The sequence below is a fragment of the Pinus tabuliformis genome, chromosome 8 (assembly GCF_031772625.1).
Source record: "Pinus tabuliformis cultivar Carrire ecotype Pingquan chromosome 8, CPIR1, whole genome shotgun sequence".
Classification (NCBI taxonomy): Eukaryota; Viridiplantae; Streptophyta; class Pinopsida; order Pinales; family Pinaceae; genus Pinus; species Pinus tabuliformis.
Genome location: NC_142294.1, coordinates 1,264,295,811 through 1,264,321,255, shown reverse-complemented (window position 1 = coordinate 1,264,321,255; position 25,445 = coordinate 1,264,295,811).

Sequence of the window (25,445 nt, the reverse complement as noted above, 5' to 3'; positions counted from 1 at the left end):
TGCATCAATTTCTAGAGGAAAGAGTTATTGCTACTATATCCTCGATTGATGGTTGTTTGAACGAATGATTTAGTTTCTTGCTGTTCCAATTAGATTTTGTTTCAAGCATTCATTTACTTGTGGGTTTTAAGCATTATACTGCAAAACATTACTCTTAAGTAAATAGCCGCCTCAAACAGAGTACACTCTTGAAATAAAAAGTCGTCCCTGGGTTGATAATTAATGTGAAGGTAATTAGGGGTTTAAAATACACCTTTTTATCGCTCCACACCCCCAGGTCCAAAAATATTAAAATCTAGAGGAGGGATAGCTCTTCCTATCCTTTAACGAGCTGGAAGGCCGAAACTCGGCAATCTTTTCATATTTTACGAGTCAGTTGAAAAGAGCTTAAAGAAGACTCGTCTTTTGAGGAACGAGTGATAAATAGGGTTAGCAGTAGATTCCAGGTACAGGTTGGAATTTTCCAATCACGGCGGTGTCACAAGGATGGCTAGGTGAAATCACTCTTCGCAGCTGTTCCTCAGAATGGGTAAACAATCATATGGAGGTGAACGATCGGCCAAATGAAAAGTGGAGGTGACGGTGCAAACACGACCAAGGCTTTAATGGCTGATGATATTACATTCACAGTGGTTATTTACCGGGATAGTTCATTTTTTAACGAGCTTAAACGCGGGTGGAAACATTTGCTCGATCTTATGTTTATTTTTTAACGAGCATGAACTTTGCTAAAACTGCTCGGATCTTGCGTTTATTTTTTAACGAGCATGAACTTTATGCTAAAACTGCTCGAATACCCAGTCATAAGATAAGAGTGTCTCATCAAGATTCTATTTTCTCTGAAGCTTCATCTTACTAAGCTTTGCTTCGTATGCTTTCTTTATGCAAGTTAGGAAACGGCTAACCCAAAAAACAGATAAATAACCGCTCTTTGCTTGCACTCCAAAAGGTTTGCATGCCCCCAGGTATAAAGTATGATTTCAAGGTTACCTCTACTTCTCTTCCTTCAAAACAATTGTTTTAAAGAGAGAGGCCTACCTCTTTCAGGTTACCCAAAGATTGTCTCGTTAACTTTTAAACAAAACACTTCCTCGGTAATGTCTACCGAAATAGACAAAGGTGAGTGACAATTCTCGTCAACTTACATAACTTTGACAAAAGAATCTTATTCCAGAATAACCCCTCTTCCTCTTTGGATGGGGTACAGACCAGTCATATTCTCCCGCGGAAACCTACTCTATACCCAAAGTTTCCCTGCCGAAGCAGACCAGGATGCATGCCCCCTGGGTTCCAGTCATATCCTCCCGGATTACTCGTGCTCATCAGGAGGACGGACCATGGGTTGAGACACTTCTTGCATGAATAGACCATTTAGGGATGGTACATGACTATTTGCGATGCGTGATCCGGGAAACGAAAGTTGGTCTACGAGCTTGACCACTCTTCCTTCATGCGGAAAACACATTACTCTAAAGAGTGAGGAGACTATAGCTCCTATGCAATATATATAGTCTCGTCCAAGGAGTAGGTTATAATCCAAGGGTCCTTGAACGACCATCACGTTCATTTGAATGGTCTTCCCTTTCAATGTTATAGGCACATTGGGGAGGATCCCTAAAGGTCGACTGGTTCCTTTATCAAAACTTGATAGATTTATCATTTCAGGTAAAAGCGTTGGCGAACCAAGCGCTTTCCAAGCAATAGAGGAAAGGATACTCACAGATGCCCCCTCATCAATGATAGTGCCAGCCATTACCATTCTGTATATTTGAAGGATAATTCTGAATGGTATGCTTGCTGGCAACCGGGGTCTGCCTAGTTGGTTCCAGTCAAAGGACACAACCAGGTTGCTTGGCGGTGGGACCGAATAAACGGTCGGATATCACTCTGATGAACTTCCTTCCTACGATAAAGGAATGAGAGCATTGCCCCCTTGTTCATTAGAGTCAGTGTTGATGAAGAGAATTTGGACGGTGTCATCTTTATTCTCCTCTGTGATGGTATCATTCGAAGATAGAGCCTCTGAAGGCAAAACCGGGTCAACTGCCGTATCAACCTTTTGACTTTCGTCAGGCATGGATCCAGACGGTTCATCTTCAATGATAGGTGCTTCGGCTGACCACCTAGGCGGGCCAGCCGGGTTCTCAACTAGTGAAGGACTTGGCAGGAGTTTTTGATATCCAGGAGGAAGTTGCGCTCGTAAAATCGAGCGATCTTCCAGAACTCTTTTAGCCTCATCTAAGAAGGGACAACGGTGGATGGCGTGATCGCCTTCACACAGTTTGCAGGGAAATCTAGCTTTCCTCTCTGTCCTGTGACTTCACTTTCACTAGTTGACGGTGAGCAGTCAACATGGCTATCAGAGGTTGATGCTACCGAATTGTGCAAACAGGGAGACCAGTCCCTTAGTATTCGAGGAATACAGGGACAATCTCTGTGGAAATGGTCTCCCTTGCATATGACACATGGCGATTTAGGCCTTGTCAGTGTTGTGTGTGGATTTTTGTTAAACGACTCTCGTTTGCCCCCAATCTCTTTTGGCTCCTTCTTCTTCTTCTCTTTCTTCTTCTTTTCCTTCTTCTCCTTAGGAACTTGGTTTTTTGTTTTACCAGTTCCATCAAGTGAAGAGGAAGGAGGAGAGGAAGATGAAGTAGAAGGCTGGTGGGCGACTCTGGTCTGATCTAACTGTTGACTCGACTGTTAAGGAATGGTGGTGTTCTGAAAGACATTGGTTGAAAAGAGCCAGACTGGCAGGCCAATTGTCAGTCCTGGAAGCGACAATGTGGCCATGTGGGGCGCACCAACATCTCCCCAAGAGGAGAAGGGACTAGGATTTCCACCAAGGGGAATTCCTTGGTTGGTGTGCTCCATCTTTCAACCTAAAGATCAACGCAGGAATTAAAGGGTGATTGTTCCGTTTAAAATAAATTTTAACGATGCTTTAGACACAACTTGCTTTTTCAGTTTTAAAGAGTCGAGAAAAAGCTAAAGATGACTCTAGTCTCCTTCGATGTTTTAACGAGCCTGAAGTGACAAATGCTCGGATGGACTTTTTCTGTTATAGAGTCTGAAAAAGGCCAAAAGGAACTGCTCTGGAGTTCTAGGCAGAGGGTGTGCCAAACTTTTCGCAAAACCGCAGAATACTTTTTAGGGTACAGGCGGTCGATCTTCGTGAATGTTGTGTTCACTGCATTGCGATCAGTAGGGCGGCCGACACGGCTTCCTAAGGATAAAGGATATATGCCTATAGGGGTCTCCCAATATATACGCGACGGTACGTGGGAGCACAATCCATCCTAGCGCTATCGTCCCTCAGGAGGAATCACCCACCTTCCACGAGATCGAAAGTCACTAGGCTTAACGACGCCGGAACACATCTCTAGCCTAGACCTCTATGTTGTGCGTTATGTTACAAAGCGTTGTTAAGTTCATTCAATTTATTTTAGGTTGATCTTTTTAAAGTTTGCCTTTCAAGGTTCACCACGAGATGTATGATACAAATTCCTAAATGCAGTCTAAAGATGATAAGCAAGCTTTATATCTTTCCAACTTTGAAAATCCTAGCTACTAAGGGAAAAGAAAGACACCATCTTTTCTCAAAGAGCAATCAGCACACTCTAATGCACTTTTCCTAAATCCAACATGCAAACTATCAAATGCAAATGCACAATGCAGGTGTTTGTTTTCCGCTTTCTTAGTATTGATGCCTACAAAGAAAGCTTTTTTGTACAACTTTGAATTTGCTTTTAAATGATCAATACAAACAAGTTCACTTTTTCGAAATCAGAGAAGATAGAAGAGATTACACTACTTGACGATTTTCGAAATAAAGACTTGTTTCACACTTAAAAGAGACAAATTCAAACCAATAAGCAAAAGTAAATATATAATCAATCTGCAAACAGCCAATGAACTCTCTTCTAAGATCACAATCAATCAGATCTAAATCAAAGGCTACAGGATGACTATTTTACTCATGCAAAGGAAAACTGTAAATGACGCCACAAACACATAAAAACACTCACAGTCATTTTGTACAAAAGGAGGTGGAATCTAAGCAAAGAAAAGGAGTTATCTGACTGGTACCTATGCTGGTTAAAGGCTGCAAAAAACAGAGATCAAAACAGGGCAACAGAGAGCAGAGAACCCCAGCTGCACAAGGCCAAACTGGTTCAGCGCAACCTCAACACTGAGGACTTGACATTCAGCGCAGGTAGCCTTCACGGGACCTGCGTTGAAATGCAGACTGCCTTCACAGCAGTTGCGCTGAAGGAGAAACTCTCGTTTCTCCTGGGTTCTGGGTCACAAATTGCTCAAAAATCAACAGTTTCAGGCCAAATCAGAAACACAAGCAAGGTATAATCAAAGGGATGCTTTGAAAGCTACTAAGATCTATCACAAGGATCATCAAATCATTTGTGGATCCATTTTTTAGATCATAGACAAGTCCAGCAATTGGATCAAAGTAGCAACTTTCTACTTTGCATCCGGGAAAGATGCAGTTCGACTGTTGCTGTCAAGTCTATGATGCAAACAAATGATAGAAACACAAAAAAAATGACTAAACAAATTCTCCCCAACAGAGTCGCCAATTTGTTGTGGGGAAAAATGCCTATGCAGGACGATCCTATCCACCTAAGGTGTGACAGTGCCTTAGCAACAAACGAGTACAGCTATACTGGTTTCTTCCTTTATGAAATGTGAAAGAAGAGAGATCAATAGACTTACCGGTGTCTTCCGTTTATCCCTCGATCCAATCTCCCTTCTCTTTGGGTGTTCACAGCTACTTGCCTTCTTTCTTATCCAGCTACAACTTCCTGCAAGATCACAAGAGAACAACTACTTGCGACAAGAGAACAGCTACTTGAGACAAGATAAGAACACTACACAAAGACATATGTTCACATTCATAACTAGTTTAGGATTAGAAATAAACCAAATACACTAATACATTCATACATCAAAATACATCAGTATATAGGAGAAACCAAGATAGCTTTATTGATGAATAACAAGGTTCAGGAAGAGATACAACCCAAAGGGCTCCAATCTAGCATCTCCTTCCCAACAAATGGAATTCCTATCTTCAGCCCCTTCAAAGCATTAAGCACCCAATGATTCCAGTCTCAAACCAACAACAATTCTTTGCAATAATAAAATTCCAGCCTCTAGATCTCATGGAGGAGAGATCCATATATAGATGTTTGGAGAGAGGATGAGTCAGCTTGAGATCTGACTAGTGTCCTCTTCCTCTGTCAGTTCTTGAGTCCACTTCGAGGTTCTTGCTTCCACTTGGAGATTTGGAACCTCTTACTCATCACCAGTCGAATTCCCTGAGGCAAGTGTCATTTTGGAAGCTTCCTGGGTTCTGACACCTTGAGGAATGAGTCTGCCACTTGTCCAATCTCGCTCAACGCAGGTAGCCAGTGTTGGAGTTTACATTCAGCGCAGGTAGCCAGTGGAGCCATTGACATTCAGCGCAGATGGTCAGTGGAGTAGCTGACATGATCCTGAATTGACTTGTTTTGAGCAGTTTCAGGTGGAGAACTTTTGTGAATTGCTATGGTTTGTTAGCCTTGTTCCTCTAGGGGTAGGAACAACATGTTTAGGGACTTTGGATCCCTTAGATTATGGACATTTCATGCTCAATGCTGTAAGGCACAAAAATGTCTATAACAAGTAGGTGCCAAGGTCTAGAGTGATTTGGGGCTTGTTTATGGGTGGATTGTCCTCAAAAAAGGTTTTCATAGCCCTGTGGAGCCACTCTAAACCATGACACAATTATCAGGAGGGTTGAGGTCTATATGAGAGCTAGAACAACCAAAAATTGTAGCATACTAGCACGACCTCTCAAGAAAGGACTATCGCAAATGTAGAGAGAAGTTATGGGAAGAAACCAAGGGTTGGAAGTGATTGTGGTCTTTCCCTAACTAGATCGAAGTTTACAATAGAGAAACAAACCCTTAAACATTAAGAAAAGGTATGTACTTTTGTACGTTCTTATAGGTGTTGGATCCTTGTTATTGGATCATTTTTGGATCAGTTTGACTAGAAGCCTGTGGGAGCCATTTGGAGGAATTTTCTTGATGGTTGAAAGTCCCTCCTAGGAGCAGATCTTGTAGTGATTGGATTAGTTACCATTGGACTGATGGAGGGCAGTGTGTTGGCTACCCAAAGTAGCCCGTGACTAATAGTCATAAAAAGAGTTTGACCACTGAATTTTGGGTAGCATATGTGTAGCTCTTTGATGGATGAAAGAGGCAGAAGGAAGATTGGAGCTCAGGGATTGGCCAACTTAGAAGAGAAGATTGGATGAGCCTGTGTTCATTAAAGCAGAAGCGACTTGCAGCAGTGATAGGTGTCATCCCTCCTGGAGACTCTATGTGTTTTCCTTTGATAGACTAAGGGGAAGCTAGAGAGCATAACTTGAGTGAGGGACCGACAGGATAAGATACGACAAAGAGTCTGTAACATGATTGTCATTGTATCTTGTATTCCATAAACTCTTGTATTATTCATATTGATTTAATATAATGAAGATTGGGTTGTACATATTTGTACAATATTTTTGTAAAAAGTTGTCTATACTTGTGCATGTATGATTTACTGTTATTAATTTTCCATTGTGAAAAGTATCTTTTGTTGAGATTATGAGACTCTGTCCTAGACCCAAGATCATGGAAATTTAATAGTATTCGTAATAAATAGGAGCAGCCTCTGTGCATGGATTGAGGGAAGTATATGAAGGGTCTTGTAGGTGTTTCAAGCTTCGGACATGTAAATAAAACTAGATTGGTTTCTAGCGAAACAAAGTTGTATAGTAAGAAATCCATTGCTCATTTTATATCAATACAATTATCAATCAAAGAGAGAGTTTTCCTAGTTGAGTTCTCTAGAAAAATTGTGTTTTGCGATTGTGTTATTGTTAGTTAATTATGTTCTATTCTACTTTAATTAGTAGATAAATTATGTGTCTTGGTGTTACAATTTAGTTTCAGAATTGTTCAGTACAATAGTGAAAAAATTTCAAAGATTTTTTACATGGTATTAGAGAAAGGAACATAGTAAATACCAACATAAGTTGATCCATATATCACACGAAGCAACGCAATCATAGGAGAACTTCTGAAGCAACCGTAGCCTCTTTATCAATCCACCTCACCATTGAATTTCCCAAAACTCTTTAAGATTTTAATTCCACAAGAGTGCCCGGTCTTGCTAATCACGAAAAAAATAAGATTTAATTTATAAAATATTTTCAACCCTAACCCTTCCTTCTTCTCCATAGCTCGGTATACAAGTTTAAATCCTTTGAAATTTTAACAGTAAAAATGATAGAAATGAGATAATAAAAAAATGCCTTTCAAACATATCCATACACCTCGGAGTTGTCGAAGGTTGAAATTTTATCTTCATATGCAGACGACATGTTTTCTTCTTTGAATTACAGTGAAAACCTCCAAATCCAAATCAACAAAATAATATCTCAATTAAAGCTCGAAAAAGAGTGAACCCAGATCTGATATAATAAATACACATTAAAAATCTAGTCGAATCGATAGGGCGATGAAGAATTGAATATCATACAAGGGTATGGAATTTGCTATGAAATTATAAACATTATGAGCAGAGAAAGAAAGAACTTAGTCCCAAACATGGCAAGGGAGTATAGCGATGAGAAAATAAATTTTAATAGGTCCATTTAGATTGTAGAGTAGCCGCCAAATTAGATTTTAATTGGTAGTAAAATCTTATAAGTAAATTGCTATGGTCGCTTAGTTTTTCATTAAGTTTTACTTTTATTTGAGCAAAAGGAGGTCATCTCACATCAAAGTTATATCTAATGATGTTGAAGATAAGTGATAATGTTAGTCTAATTAAGGCATCAATAAAAACTATATGAAGCTTCTCTAATATAAGTAAGTATTTTCATATATGAGGAGGGAAAATGGACCAGATCTTTATGCATAAGGGAAATATCTATCAATCCTTAAGGAGGCGAAGAATATTCTTAAATCTGTAAATAATGTTATCAATAAACTTAAATAGCTATAGGTAGCCCATTATTTTTGAGGAAGTTCACTTAGAGCTTAAAAATACCCTATTAGAAGCTAGCCATAACTTAGAAATCCTTCACATGTGTTGTTAAGAGATACATGGGACAAATTTTGACTAAAGGAAATAAGGGGTACAATAAGACCAATGTATAGCACCTACTCAAATCACCAAGAATATACTTGAACCATCAAGATGACACACTTCTATGAAAAAAATTATGAAACACCATGGAATAACTCAGATTAAAACTTACAACCAAAGAATCAAGAGTTAGAACAAAGTTTTTAAGTGAACTCATTAAAAATAGTACACATTGGACATAATATCATATACACATGGATCATACATATCTAGGTAAATGTGGTAGCTAAAGGAACCTCTTCCTACACCTAGTGTCCTAGATGGTTAAGTCAAGGTGTGATCAAACCAATGATACATACATGAATTACATATAGATTCATATACCTTAGATGGAAAATGATCAATGTGACAGTAATCGTAGGGGTTGAGATGACAATCTGTTAATTTTACTTAACAATGGTATGTTCTATGTTTAGCACAATTACTTCAATGTTACTTAAGCAACCCAATAGCAATTTCAATTTAGATTTCTAGTAGCAATCACATTAAGCATTAACCACACTGAAAATAAAAGTAGATAGAACATAAAACAATATGTAGAAGACAACCCAACACAAGAGGACATGAGATTTGGTGGATGTCGGGGAAAAACCACAATGTTGGGAAAACCCTTTGATCAATTCTTCTTATTATTATATCAAAAGTTCAACACAAAGAGAGAGTATAAAAGTCAAATTGACTTGCCCAATTCAAATTCAAAACAATCATGTTAATTTATGTAGTAAAACTTCAACTCTAACCAAAAATTCAACATTGGTCAAATAAGCAATAAATCATCCTGAAAATATCTCAGTCTTCCCTAGTCAAACTCGACTTGATCAGAAGGTCAAATTCAACCTAAAACTACTGGTCAAACTCAGCGAAAGGAGAGATAAAAACTATTATAATTTTCTGCAATCAAATTGCAGTCAACCATGAACTCAGCATTGGTCAAACTACCGATATTCCCTTGATTTTCGTGCCAAAAAATATTGCCTAAAGGGACAAAAAAATTCCTCCAAAAATCACAGACAAAGCTAGTCAATAACTCCTTGATCAATGCTAGTCAAACTTGGTCTGCTGCCTAAAATTTTGGTCTTGCAATTCAACCCAGAAAACTCGTCCTTCTTGCCACACATGTGAGAGAGACAAGTTGCCCAATAGTTTTGCGAACCAATGAAAGCAGGAGAGAGAATAATATGTGAGTAATGATGATGCCAAATGAGGTGTGAGGTCACTTGTATTTATACAATTCACTGTTGGTGAACAGACACATCCATTAGTGTTCTTGAGCCTACATGTTGATGTAGCTGACCTAAACAATTTGTACATGTGTTCAAAAATCACACTTCCTCTTGTCTAAATGAGATGATATTTATATCAATTTTTGTCCTCTTGAAAAGAGGAATTTAATGCAACCGTCATCTCCATCAAATGATCTAACCCAAGGTAGAATTTTTTGCTAGTTTCCAATTTTAACACAATCAAAATTTTAAAATATTCTATAAAATCCCAAATAGAAAATGCGGTAATAGATCCCATGACATCCAAATTGTGATCTATGGTGGGAAATCCTTAAAGTATCTTTGAAGAAATATTTCTTATTGAGGCTGAGGTCAAGAAGAGGTATGATGCCTCACTAATTTGGTAGTTGAAGAAGTCTGAACCTTGGTTTGTCAATTTGGCCCTAAGTAGGCATGAAAACATGGAAGGAGGTGACCCCCTTGGAATATTTTATAGGGGAAGGCCACATAAGGCCTTATATAAATATCTAAATCAAAGGACCTCCCTCATAAAATGTTCTAAACATGTATTTAATTAATGTAGATAACGAACCATCCAAATGTTGATAAAGACAATAGAACATCCCTTGAATCTCACAATAAATGGGGGCATCTACAAACGACGTTATCCTTTAATTCCATCTCATGTATATGAAAAATCTATAAGTTGTTATTAAGAAGAGGAAGGTCATTATGATTAATTTCAACTTGACACGAATTTAAACCCACTTTGAACGCATCAAGGGGGATCTGAAGGGCAACATCTGGTGCTCTTATGCATATGTGGTTAAACAAAAAGACCCCCTTTCATTTTCATGAAGTGTTCCTGGTACAAATCCATGTTAGAGTCGAGACCCTTAAAAGATGATGTCTAAGTTCATTAAATGTATTTTCTATAAATAACCTCTCTAACAACCTGACACAAACATAAAATGATGTCATTTACATTGGAGTTGGTGTAAATCACTTGAGTTACATTACAACTTTAATCGCACCCGCACAAAAATGTGTCATGCTTTCTTGTGATGATGCTTCAACGCTATTGGAAAACAGCTTCACAATGTAAAAGGAATTTAAAGATGATGTAACTTTAATAGTGCCTCACATTCACCTTTTGGCTCACCACTCATGACTAATTTAAGGCTATTTCAAGCACTCATGTGGATAATATCATTTTATTTTCAATTATGCATATCATTCTACATTGACATAATTGAGTTTAGCAGTTAAGGACTTAAGATTTAGGGGATTTAGGTGTTAGTGGTTAAGGGGCTAGCAGTTCAGGGGTTTAGGTGATGTAAGGTTAGTGGTTAAGGGTCATAGGTTAAGAGGATAAGGAGTTATGGCTTAGGAGTTGGTTCATGGATTATAGATTAGTGGATAGTGTCTTAATATTTAATGAGTCAAGGGGTTTATGGGTTCGGGGTTAAGGGGATAGGGAATTTAGTGGTTATGGGTTAAGTTCTTATGGGTTGTGACAATTGGACTCCTAATCCTCTTATCACCACTTTTGGGGGTTCCCCTATCAATTGCTATTGCTACCTTCCCTCTAGGTCCCATAGACCCTATGAAATTAAGTCCTAAGCCCCCTTCTCATTCTCTAGTGCTGGGATCAAAGATCTTAGTAAACCATGCTTTTATCTCTGACTTCTACCATCCATGCTGCCCTAGTGTCCCCTTGCCCCATTCAATACACCATAAAATATGCCCCCACAACCTTTTAGGTCATTCCATTCCACTTTTCCTAATGTTATGAACCCCAACGTTCGGTCCCAATGCCCCTACAACTACACCCTTGGGCCCCCTTGGCTAAGGGATTAAATACACTAGGGGTTATGGGATGTGATAAGGGAGCCCCTAATCCCCTTATCACAACTAGAAATAGGCTCATGAACACCATCAATATCTACTAGAGGTGTTGCGATGAAAGCAATAATGAATACAAAAGTTGTGGTCAATACGAAAGGGATCATCAAGATGTTAAACCATCGAATTTAAAGATGGTTTTTAATGCTAGCGATATAGTCACATAAAAGAAGAAAATTTAAACCCACTTTGAATGCACCAAGGGGTATATGAAGGGAAGCATCTGATGCTCTTGTGCATATGTGGTTAAACAAAAAGGCCCCCTTTCATTTGCATGAAGTGTTCCTGGTACAAATCCATGTTAGAGTCGAGAACCTGAAAAGATGAAGTCTAAGTACATTGAATGTATTGTCTATAAATATCCTCTCTAACAACTTCACACAAACATGCAATGATTTCATTTACATTGGAGTAGGTGCAAAACACTTGAATTGTGTTACAACTTTAATCACTCCCCCACAAAAATGTCTCATGCTTCCTTGTGACGATGCTTCAACCCTATTGGAACAACCTCACAATGTAAAAGGAATTTAAAGATGATTTAAATTTAATAGTGCGCGATATTCACCCCCTGGATGACCACTCATAGATAATCTAAGGCTATTTCAAGCATTGATGTGGATACTATCATTTTATTTTCTCTTATGTATATTATTCTACAATTACACAAGAGTTTAGTGGTTAAGGACTTAAGATTTTGGGGATTTAGGTGTTAGTGGTTAACGGGTTAACAATTAAGGTGTTTAGGTGGTGAAGAGTTAGGGGTTAAGGGTCACAAGTTAAGAGGATATTGATTCATGGCTTAGGATCTAGTTCATGGATTATAGGTTAGGGGTTAGTGTATTAAGATTTAATGAGTCAAGGGGTTTATTGTTTATGATTTGTGAGTGTAGGGATTAAGGGATTATGCATTGGGGGTTAAGGGGATAGGGAATTTAGTGGTTATGGGTTAAGGGCTTATTTTTTGTGATAATTGGACTCATAATCCCCTTATCACCACTTTTGGGGGTTCCCCTATCAATTTCTCTTGCTACCTTCCCCCTAGGTCCCTTAGACCCTTTGAAATTAAGTCCTAAGCCCCCTTATTATTCTCTAATGCTAGGACTATAGATCTTAGTAAGCCATGCTTTTACCTCTGACTTCTACCATCCATGCTACCCTTGTGTCCCCTTGTCCTATTCAATACACCATAACGTACCCCCCCACAACCTTTTTGGTCATGCCATTCCACTTTTCCTAATGTTATGAACCCCCAAATTTGGTCCCAATACCCCTAAAACTACACCCTTGGGCCCCTTTGGGTAAGGAATTAAACACACTAGTGGTTATGGGATGTGATAAGGGAGCCCCTAATCCCCTTATCACAACTATAAATAGGCTTATGAACACCATCAATATTTACTAGAGGTGTTGCAATGAAATCAATAATGAATACAAAAGTTGTGGTCAATAGGACATGGATCATCAAGATGTTAAACCATCTAATGTAAATATGGTTTTCAATGCTAGTGATCTAGTCACATAAAATACCCCATAAGAGACATTCATGTATTTTAAGGTGTTTTTAATTGTTGAGTTCACATATTTGGAAGCACAATTGCACAAGTGGAAACATCTCACATTTGGGGCACTTGGCTACAAATTTGTATGCATGTTTTCTATTGAGGGTATCTTTCACATTCCCCAAGGCACAAATCAAATATTTGGGGGTATTGTTGGGAACAAGATCCCCCAAGGATAGTTCCGGGGCTAAAAGCCCATGTTTTGGGTTGAATTCTGTAATAAACTTGTAAAGACTCCGCATTTTGTGGTCGCGGAGTGCAAAGGTGTCATGAGTCATAAAAGGTTATCTGCCCTTAGTTTTGTAAAGTAAAGTCAGCTATAAAAGACCTGCCCATGGTCCGCGGGCCATGGGATTGTATAAAAAGAACTAAGAAAGTAATCTCTAGATAGTTCAATAGTCGCGAAGAGAGTCATAGCTATAAAGTAATAATTCTAAGTTTCTAGTCGTAGCGTAGGTGGAGGCTCTACAGTTGAGTGCACAGAGGCCCAGCGTAGAAGTCTGCAACTGAGTGCGCGGACCCCTGTAGCTGTGTGTGCAAGGTGGATAGAGTCTGTAATCACTTGAAGATATCAATAAAGAGAATTATTCTACAAATTCTGTGTCTTTGTTCCTATTAATGCATCTTGTCATATTATATATGAATTTCCTTTATAATGCTTATGTAATGCGTGAATGTGTGTAATTATGTTCAATAACTGAATGCAAATATGAATATTTGTTTATACGGTGCTAACTGTGAGTATCTAATAAGATAAGTAAGACACTTGGACTAGTTTTGAAATCTGTACAGTACGCTAACCTAGCAGCGGAAAAGTACCTGAGCCATAGGTTAGGGTTCTGCGAAGGTCAATCATGCCTTTTCATGAAGGTACTAAAGGGTAGAATAAAGGGCTAGTCTGGAAATCCCTAGAACTAAGTGACTTGTGTGAAGGTAGGAATAGAAGGAATAAAATGACATCATGACCATCTCAGGGTGCAGAAACTTGGTTTGAGCACCCTCCCATAATGCTTTGGGTGAGACTTAGGTAAACGCTCCGCGGGATGATGTCGAAAGGGCCAGTAGTGTAGGGATTTATTTGGCTAACTAATGTTGAACTTGGGTCAGGCCCCAATAAGCCAACAAATGGTTCCATTGTCGAGACCTGAATCTTCGTAAGAGATGTGTGATGTTGTATAACTGGAATCCAACTAAGAAAGAGACCAGAGACTGGTTGGATAGGAATATCCACGAATTCATGATGCAGGAGAACAAAAGTCTGCGACTGATAAAGGAACGAAGGCTGGACAAGTACCTATATACAAAAATACATGAGATATTTTTTTGTTCCTTTCCGGTTGAGCTATACGAGTGGATCGTGAAGCTAGCAAATAGCCAAGGAAGGTGGAAACTTAACGATCCTATTGTTTGGACCGTGGAGCTAGTGTAGTGATTAGAAGCATCTGAGGATAAGATCTCCCATGTTGTCGATCATTGGCTCGATTGTGTCATAGGAGGATTTCTAACTGAATTCATAGTGGACACCTTAGTGAGCTACAACGAGGCGGAGCGACACCTTTTTAAAGGTTTGCGAGGTAAGTATGTGAAATATTTGAATACCTGGATTAAAATGATATTATGCAAAAAATGGGTTATGTAGCTACCTTGATGTCTGGAGCTACGCGAACTGAAAAATGTACAGGAACGAAGGACGAAATGGTCCTGAATATAGTCCATTGATTTCACCTGCATGACGTGATAAAGAGGGAATAGCATAGGTTTCTCTGCAAAGTTCTATTTAGTTGATAAGACAAGGATTCTCGCAACTACCACCTCCATCCACACCACCTCCAACTTCACCACCATCACCTGCAACTTAACGCGTACCACCTCCACCTCCACCACAGTTCAATATGGAAAATTCAGTGAAGTTGCCTATGTTCAAAGGCTTGGAAAGTCTGGTTCGTCATGAAAGCTGTATGGGAAGCTCAGGGTGTTACAGATGATAATATGAATAAGGAAAGCCTGGTTAGTTCTCTACAGGATTGCACGCTAACTTGGTATATCAAATAATATAATGATAACCCGAATGCTAAAATAGCATACATCTAGACAACACTAAATAGAGAATTCGGTAGGCCTAAATCTGAGGCACAGTCGATTTTGGGGTTCAAGTAAATTGTGATGCAACGAGGCGAGACACATTGGGAATTAGATCATAGGTTGAAATTGAAAATCCGCGAAGCTAACATGAACTTAACAGACGGACAACATCGCGAATGGTTTGTGGCTTTGCTCCTACCACACCTAAGGGTTACACTATCACAACAAAAGATAACATCTTAGGTAGAGGCCTTGGAGATTGCAATGAGACTACATGAAACATTGATGCAAGATCCAAATCTGGGGGTTCAACAGAGCCATGCGTAGTTGAAAAATATTTGCCTTGAGATGCAAAGTTTGAAGCAGGATAGAACAGTTTGACCAGAGTTGTGTGAAGAAGTATGGTGTCTAAAATGCAAGAGTTATGGGCATGACAGAGACCATTGTCCAGTCTATGATAACTATATTACAGGAGGAGGATCGATGCCTTTGATGCTGGAAGCTCAGGTAGTACTGAGTGCAGGGCCTTGTTTATGGGAAAACTAGTGTCTTTTCGATCTGCTAGTCCCACTAGGATTGGCAGCTATCCTACAAACAAACAATCAAAGTAATTTGCAATTTCCTTTATGTATGATAGATAAGAGAGGAGCAAAGGGACCAACCTGGCTCTTCTGCTTGACTCCTTGCTTGAATTCTCTCTCCCTTGATATAGCTTGCACCTCTTCTCCTACTTATCCCGCTCAATGAATACCTGTAGAGACAAAGTAATAAGACACCATAAAAGCATCTCGATCTATTATATCATAAACAATGTAGAATCAGAAATACATTGATCATTTAATGGCATTCACAAATAACAATATTCACAAATACATGATTGTATGGAGGAAAACTCAAAGAACTTTATTAATAGTAGAAGGGAGAATTACAACCCAACTGTCTAATCCAACATCATCCTCCCAGCATCAAAGCCCTCTTCACCTCATGGAAAGCAAGATCACCCAACAATACAAAGCTCTTTCTCAAATACAAACTATCAGCACTTCCTTACAAATTACAAAATTCCATCCTTCTAGATCTATTAGATGAGGGATCCATTTATAGATGTCTGAAAGGGTGTGAGTCATCTCTGTGTTTTTGATTAGTGTCATTCCACTTGTTGTTCTTGGTTCCACTTGGAGATTTCTTGGATCTCTTAATCATCCCTGGGTGAATTCAGAGAGGCAAGTGTCATAGGAGAAGTTTCTGGAAGATTTTATGAGCATCCACCTAGCAAACTGTCTTAGACATTTGTTCATCCTCGCTCATCGCACCCCATAGAAGGTTTCTTCAGTATGAATTGCACCTGGCTAGTGTGGAATTCAGTATGCATTGCACCCTAACAGTGGAGCAGTCAGTATGGTCCAATTTTGGCCAGTTCTGAGTGGTTTTCATGAGGAACTTTTGGGGAATGATGTAATCAGTTGACCATGATCCTTCAGGGTATGAAACAACACTTTTAGGGGTTAAAGATACCTTAGCTTATCGACATATAGGATTGGGTTGCAGTGCCCAAATACGTCTATAATAGTTGCCTCCTAAAGCATGAAGTCGTAAATCTTTTGATGTCGGGTGAAATGATTTATCATGAGGATCCGAGGTATTCGAACTGGAAGTTGACCTGCATAAGATACAATACAATACAATACATCATCATCATATTATTTTCATGATCTAGCTGAGGCAGGAATTCCCATGCTCAGCTTTATAAACTCATTTTCATGTACATAGGACAGATAATCGTCTGCAGTTGTAGACTAGTGATTCCTCATATGAAGAGTCATCTTCCCTGGCTTAAATGACTATCTGTGCAACTTCTGTGTACACTTGATGTTTTTATATTCTTGAATATATCGTAGCCCGAATGGATGAAACTAGATCCGAGGTCCTCAAAACTCGTTCAATATTCACCCGATGTATAAGTCGATCCATGTGAAAAGATGTCCTGAAGTCAAACATGGAAAGAAATCGCCTGATTACCAACCAATAATGTAAGCTGTTAACAAGTGCGAGAGGAATCACTGATAATGATAATGACCCTCAAGGTACTACAATAAAATTCACGTGGTTTGAATATATGATCCGATGTTGAACACCACGCAAAATCTTTCGGTCGAACGCCATTGATGTAAACCTGTCGCCGGAAGTGAGAAACTTGCCATTGAGGTATGCAAGCTTCAAAGTACTGAAAGGGTTGTTTCTAAGTCAACTTCTTTGATAATGAGTTGATGTCTACAAGAAGTGACCCGCCGTAGGAGGGCCTTAATGTATCCCACATCTGCAACATGAAACGAAGCAAATGATTTTTTGGAGGTGAAAATGATTGACGATACAAGGTTCAGGAATGGTGGTCATGAAAAATGGAGGGTGAAGGCATTGCAGTGGATGAGGCACTAACTGGATGGTGAATACCCTGAATGACTTCTCTTGAACATATCGGCGACACTTGAGATGGATTGGTAGTGTTAACCCCAAAAGATGGATGGTATGGAAGACCAATGGTGATATGACCGGTGAAAGGAATAACCCAACCTCACTTAATCATGGTGGTGGAATGAAAGTGTCATGTTCAAGAGCGACTTGCTGCCATAAAATTCTTCAAGTTTTCTTCCCTCTTGCCCTGGTCATTGTTGACTAGCACCTCTTTATCTTTGTCAAGCTTGAGGATGATGACATATTCTTGTTATATAATTTTCCCTTCAGGCAAACTTGTCGCTATGTTTTAGCGAGTCTAGCGACAGTGAAACTCATTTTTGTCTGGGTGGACAAGTTTGTTGCTATTGTTTTAACAAGTTTAATGACAAAGACAACTCAGTCCTTTTCATGTTTAGAGAGTTTGAAAAGGGATGAAAAGAGAACTCCAGTAGTTCTTTTTCATAGCATAATCCCTTAAGTCCAAAAAAGATTAAAACAATACAAAAGGGATGACTTCTTAATCACTTTAGCGAGCCGAAAAAGACAAGTGCTCGAACTTTTTCATGAGATAATCCCTCAAGTCTGAAAATTTTAAAATACACAGGAGGGATGGTGCTTCCAATCACTTTAGCGAGCTGGAGAGGCCAATTTTTCGACAATATTTTCATATTTAGTGAGTTTGAAAAGGGTCTAAAGTGGACTTGTTTTTTGAGGAACGAGTGGTATCCGGGGTAGCAACTAGTTCTGGGTAATCTTGGAACTTCTCAAAACATGGTGATGTGAAGAGGGTGGCCAACAATACCACTCATTGTAGCTGTTCCTCAAAATGATAAATAATCAAGTGGAAGCGTATGATTAGCCAAATGGATGGAGGTGATGGAGGAAACACAATCAAGGTTCAAAAGGCTGATATAATTGCGATCACAAGGGTTATTTACTGAAGGTGGGTTCATTTTTTTTTTAACTAGCTTGAACTCTAGGGGAACATATGCTTAGTAGTAGGTTTATTTTTTAACGAGCTTGAACCATATGATAACATTTCTCATAGCCTTTTTATCTAGGCTAGAAATGACCAAACTACAAAGCTAAAAAATGATAAAAATCTAAGGAACTACTGAGGTTAGGTAGGATGGTTTCATCAACAGCTTAGACAAAACCCTTCCTTTGCCTTGTCCACAGCATAAACAATGGTGAATGGTGGATTAGACCAATCACCTAACCTAAGAAGTTAAAAAAAAAACTAAAAAACTAAAAATGAAATTGGTTGTTTTTTTCTTGCATAAAAAGGTTTGCATGCCCCCAGGCATCAAAAAGAGAGTCTCCAGGTAACCATATGGAAACTTACTGTGGTTAAGCAGGATGATTTTCTATCAGTGCTTAGACAAAACACTTCCTGCACTTTGTCTACAAAATAGATGAAGGTGAAAGGTGTTAGAGACCAATCACATAACTCACGGGGAAACTTGTTTTTTCGGCTGGGTTCATCCGCCAAATAGAGAAGGGTGTATGCCCCCTAAGCTTTGTTTCATTCACCAGATTACTCACGGTAATTAGGTGGACGAAATGAAGGTTGAAGAGACACTCTTGATGCAAAAGGACCATTTAGAGATTATGTTTGGCCTGAAGCTATGTTTGAACCGGGAAATGAAAGCTGGTCAACAGTAATAATTTTGCCTTCATGTGGGAAACACATCACTCGAAAGAGTGTTGAAACAATATCTTCCATGTTGTAAACATAGTCACATCTAAGGAGTAGATTGAAATCTAATGGTCCTTGGACTACCATCACGTTCAAGTGAATGGTTTTCCTTCTCAAATTTATCGGCAACTTGGGAAGGATCCATAATGGTCGAGTGGTTCCTTTATTAAAGCCTGAAAAATTCTGTGCAATAGGCATAAGCGATGGCAAACCAAGCACTTTCCAAGAAGTTGAGGAAAGGATACTCACTGAAGCCCCTTCATCTATGATAGTGCCAGACAGGATAATTTTGTAAACTTGTACTATGATTCAGAATGGTACATTATAAGGAAGGTGAGATCTTGCTAGTCGATTCCAATCAAAGGAAGTGATTAGACTACTTGGAGGGGGTACCGAATAAACGGATGAAATAACCCCTTGAGAAATAGGAATTGGGGGATTCTCTTCCTATTGTGAAGGAACGTATGCATTTCTCCCAAGTTCATCGGGCTCTGAAGTGACAAAAAGAATTTGAATAGTATCGATCTCACTCTCTTTGGGAATGATATCATCTAAAGGTGGATCTTCTGAAGGAAAAACTGGTTCAACTGCCAATTCGACTTGTTGACTTTGGTCTGATGTGGACTCAGAAGAATCACTTTCAATGATAGGATTTTTTACCAACGGTTTAGTTAAGTCAGTTGGATTTTTAACTAGTAAAGGACTAGGGAAGATTTTCTTGTATCTAGGTGGAAGTCGCTACGATGAAGCAGGACAGTTATGTAAGACTCTTTTGGCTTCACCCAAAAAGGGACAATGGGGAAGTATATGGCTCCCTTCACATAACGCACATGGAACTTTGACTTTCCTTTCCTGTTCGTGGACTTCATTATCACTAATTGATGGTGTATTATCAACATGATCAGCAGAGGTTGATGACATCGGTGTCCATTCTCTCAAGATCCAGGGAATGCATGGACAATCTCGATGAAGATGGTTTCCTTTGCAAATTACACAAGGATATTTAGGAGATTTCGTCTGCAGATTTTCACCAACTGATTCATCCAAATCTATGGTTGGTTGTTTGCCCCCTTGCTTGGCTGACTTCTTCTTCTTCTCCTTCCCTTTCTTCTTCTTCTCAGTCACCTAGTTACTAGCATTGCTACTTTCACCAAGTGAAGAGGAAGAAGAGGAGGGAGCAACAAACGAGGAAGAAGGCAAGGGGTCAATTTTAACATCAATTGGATGTTGATTCAATTGTTGTGGAATCATGTTATTTTGAACCACAAAGGTTGAGAATAGCCACACTGGCAGGCCAATAGCCAGACCTGGTAGAGACAATGTGGCCATATGAGGAGCACCAATATTTCCCCAAGATGTAAAAGGACTAGGAATCCACTCTAAAGGGATTCCTTGATTGGTGGACTCCATTATCTCAACCTAAGATCAACGAAGGAACAAGGATGTTATTCTAAAATTAAATAAATTTTAATGACGCTTTGACACAGTTTTGCTTTTTCAATTTTTAAGAGTCGAGAAAAAGCTAAATATGACTCTATTCCCCTTCGATTTCTAATGAGCCTGAAGTGACAAGTGCTCAGATGGACCTTTTCTTTTAAGGATTCGAAAAGGAACGAAAGTGACTACTCTAAAAATATAGGCAGAGGGATTACCAAACCAATCGCAAAACTGGAAAATACACCTTGGTGATAAATTAAAGAGAAATTACCAAGGACTTATGTATGATAGTCAATCTTCCTGAATGTTGTGTTCAGTGCATTGCGATCGATAGGGCGGCAAACACAGCTTCCTATGGATAAAGGATATAAGCTTATTGTGGTCTCCAAATATAAACTTAATGGTACGGGGAGCACAAGTCCGTGCTAGCACTTGTTGTATCAAAGAGGAGGAATCACCCAACCTTCGATGAAAACGATAGTTACTAGATTTTATGACGCCAAAACACATCTCTAGCCTAGACCTCTAGATGTGTTGCGTTATGTTCCAAAGCATTGTTAAGTTCATTGAAATTTATTTTAGAGTTGATCTTGCTTAGAAGTTTTCCTTTCAGTGGTTCACCGCGTGATGTATATGTAAAATTCCTAAATATGCAATCTAAAATGATAAACAATCGTTGTTTATTTTTAGTGATGAAAATCCTAGCTACTAAGGGAAGAAGATTACAATTCTTTCAAACAAAGAGCAAACAACACACACTAAATGCACTTTTCCAAAATCATCTTTCGCACATAGTATAAATGCAAATGCAAATGCATGTATTTGTTTTTCGTTCCCTTTAATGGTAAAAATGCCAAAAAGGAAAACTAATTATAGATCTGAAATATTTTCTTCAAAGCAATACCTCGACAATTTCTCTTCAAAATGAAAGGAAGACTAAATGACACTTTTCAATTTTGAATAAAGAATGCTTTCAACACTTCAAGATATCAAAAATTAAGATCAAATACATGACAAAAAGTTCATTCAACTATCTAAGGAAGTAAGATTCAACGACACTTCTCTTTTTGATACAAAACAACAGTTACGACACTCTTTTGCACCAAAACGACAGTTTGATTTAAGCAACTTTTCGACAAAGGATTGCCAATGATGGAAAAATAAATAAATTTTTTTACTAATCCTAATCAATGGAGGCTGGTCTATGTAAAGCAAGGAGGCTTCAACAATGAGGTATTGTTCATAAGCAGCAAAACAATTGAACAGTGTTGAAAACAAGGACCAAAAACCCAAATTTCAAGGAAAGAAATAGTATTACTCAGTCATCATACCTGTGCTTCACAGAAATAGGGATGCATCTCACCTGCTACACTCAGGAAGTGCAATTCATATTGGCTTCTAGTGACAGACAATGCGATGGGCCACGGAGCGCAACTGAGATGGGTTTTGGCTCAAATTTGTAGCTGATTTCAGTGAGTTAACCTGAGCTATTATGGACAGTAAAAATCAAAGTACAGGGGTATGATCTTGGGAGGTTATTTAGCTACCAACAGGGCATCTAGAATGCTTGTAAGTCAGATTTTTAAATCATAAACTAAACCGGAGATTGACTGAAGTAGCATTCATCTACTTTGCAATTGAAGAGCAAGAGCAATTCGAAGGCTATCTGGCTAACTTCAGGCTCCGTCTGTAGTTTATTAAACAAAAAATCAACAACAAACAAACAAACTATTCGGTCCCCAGTGTTTCAAGGAAAACTAGAGTCGATTTGAACTGCTAGTCCCACTAAGATGGGTAGCTATCTTAGAAACAAACAATCAAAGCAATTCGAGATTTCCTTTAAGTGTAATAGGTAAGAGGGAAGAAAAGAGGACCAACCTAGATCTTCTGCTTTGATCCTAGCTTGATTTCTCTTTCCCTTGATAGAATTTTCCACTCCTCTCCTACTTGTCCCACTTTAAAGAGTACCTGTAGAGTCAAAGTGATAGAAAACCATCAAAGCATCTCTATCTAAAACATCATAAACAATGCAGAATAAGAAACACATTGACCATACAATTGCATTCATAAACAATAGGATTCACAAATACACGATTATATGGAGGAAAACTCAAAGAACTTTATTAATAGTAGAAGAGAGGATTAAAACCTAGTTGTCTAATCCAACATCATCCTCCCAGCATAGAAGCCCTCTTCACCTCATGAAAAGCAAGATCACCCAACAATACAATGTCTTTTCTCACAGATAAACCAACACCACTTCCTTACAAATTACAAAATTCCAACCCCCAGATCTCTCAGATGAGGGATCCATTTATATATGTCTTGCAAGGGTGTCAGTCAGCTCTGGTTTTTGATCAGTGTCATACCATTAATAGTTCTTGGTTCCACTTGGAGATTTCATTGATCTCTTACTCATCCCTGGGCGAATTCAGAGAGGCAAGTGTCACAAGGGAAGTTTCTGGAAGATTCCATGATCATCCACTTAGCAAACTGTCTCTACCATTTGTCTATTCTTGCTCATTGCACCCCACAAAAAGCCATTTCAGTATGCATCTCACCTAGCTAGTGTGGCAGCCAGTATGCATTGCACCTTGACCATGGAGCAGTCAGTATGGTCCAGTTTTGGTCAGTTCTGAGTAGTTTTTCAGGTGTAACTTCTAGGAAATGACGTGATCAATTGACCATGATCCTTTAGGGTATGAAACAACACTTTTAGGGACTAAAGATCCCTTAGTGTACGGACATATGAGTTTGGAGTTGCAGTGCCCAAATATTGCTATAATAGCTGCCCCCTAAAGCATGAGGTCATAAATCTTCTAATGTCGGGTGAAATGCTTTATCATGAGGATCCGAGGTATAGAAGCCCTCTTCACCTCATGAAAAGCAAGATCACCCAACAATACAATGTCTTTTCTCACAGATAAACCAACACCACTTCCTTACAAATTACAAAATTCCAGCCCCCAGATCTCTCTGATGAGGGATCCATTTATATATGTCTTGCAAGGGTGTGAGTCAGCTCTGGATTTTTGATTAGTGTCATTCCATTAATAGTTCTTGGTTCCACTTGGAGATTTCATTGATCTCTTACTCATCCCTAGGCGAATTCAGAGAGGCAAGTGTCACAAGGGAAGTTTCTTGAAGATTCCATGATCATCCACTTAGCAAACTGTCTCTACCATTTGTCTATTCTTGCTCATTGCACCCCACAGAAGGCCATTTTAGTATGCATCGCATCTAGCTAGTGTGGCAGCCAGTATGCATTGCACCTTGACCATGGAGCAGTCAGTATGGTCCAGTTTTGGTCATTTTTGGGTAGTTTTTCAGGTGGAACTTCTGGGAAATGATGTAATCAGTTGACCATGATCCTTTAGGGCATGAAAAAACACTTTTAGGGACTAAATATCCCTTAGTTTAGGGACATATGAGTTTGGGGTTGCAGTGCCCAAATATTGTTATAATAGCTGCCCCCTAAAGCATGAGGTCATAAATCTTCTAATGTAGCGTGAAATGCTTTATCATGAGGATCCGAGGTATTCAAACTGGAGTGTGAACTATATAAGATATAATACAGTACATCATCATCATCATATTATTTTCATGATCTAGCTAAGGTGGGCATTCCCATGCTCAACTTTATGAATTCATTTTCATGTACATAGGACAGACAATCATCTGATATTGCAGACTGGTGATTCTTTGCATGAAGAGTCATCTTCTTTTTCTTAGATGACTATCAGTGTAGATTCTATGCCCATTTGATGTCTTTATGTTCTTGAATATATCGCAGCCTAGATGGATGAAACTAGATCCGGGGTCTTCAAAAATCGTTCAATCTTCACTTGTTGTACAAGTCAATCCATGTGAAAAGATGTTCTGAAGTCGAACATGGAAAGACATCCCCTGATTACCAGCTAATAATGTAAGCTGTTAACAGACGCAATAGGAGTTGCCGATAATGATGATGACCCTCAAGATACTACAGTAAAATTCACGTAGTGTGAATATATGAGCCGATGTCGAAGACCATGTAAAATATTTCGATCGAAGGTCATTGATGTAAACCTATCGCCGGAAGTGAGAAACTTTCCATTGAGGCATGCAAGCTTCAAAGTACTGAAAGGGTTGTTTCTAAGTCAACTTCTTGGATAATGAGTTGATGTTGACAAGAAGTGACCTATCGTAGGAGGGCCTTGATGTATCCCACATCTATGACGCGAAACAGAGCAAATGATTTTTTTGGAGGTGAAAACGATCTGATGATATTAGGTTTAGGAATAACGGTCATGAAAAATGAAGGGTGGAGGTATCACAGTGGATGAGGCATTTGCTGGATGGTGTATTCTTTGAATGACTTCTCTTGAACATGTTGGTGACACCGATATGGATTGGTAGCATTAACCCCATGGATGGTACGAAGGACCAATGGTGATAGTGAATGGAAAAAACCCAACCCAACTCAATCATGGTGATGGAGTGAAAGTGTCATGTTTAAGAGCGACCTGCTACCAATAAAATTATTCAAGTTTTCCTCCCCTTTTCCCTAGTCATTTGTGACCAATACCTCTTTATTTTTGTCAAGCTTGAGGAGGATAACATATGCTTGGTCTATAATTTGCCCTTCGGGCAAACCTGTCGCTATGTTTTTACTGAGCCTAGCGTCAGTGAGACTCATTCTTGTCTAAGTGGACAAGTTTGTCGCTATTGTTTTAATGAGTTTAACGACAAAGATAACTCGGTCTTTTTCATGTTTAGAGAGTTTGAAAACAGACAAAAATGAAACTCCAAAAGTCCTTTTTCGTGGCATAATCCCTTAAGTCCGAAAAAGTACAAAATAATATGAAAGGGATGACTTTTCAATCACTTTAACGAGCCAACAAA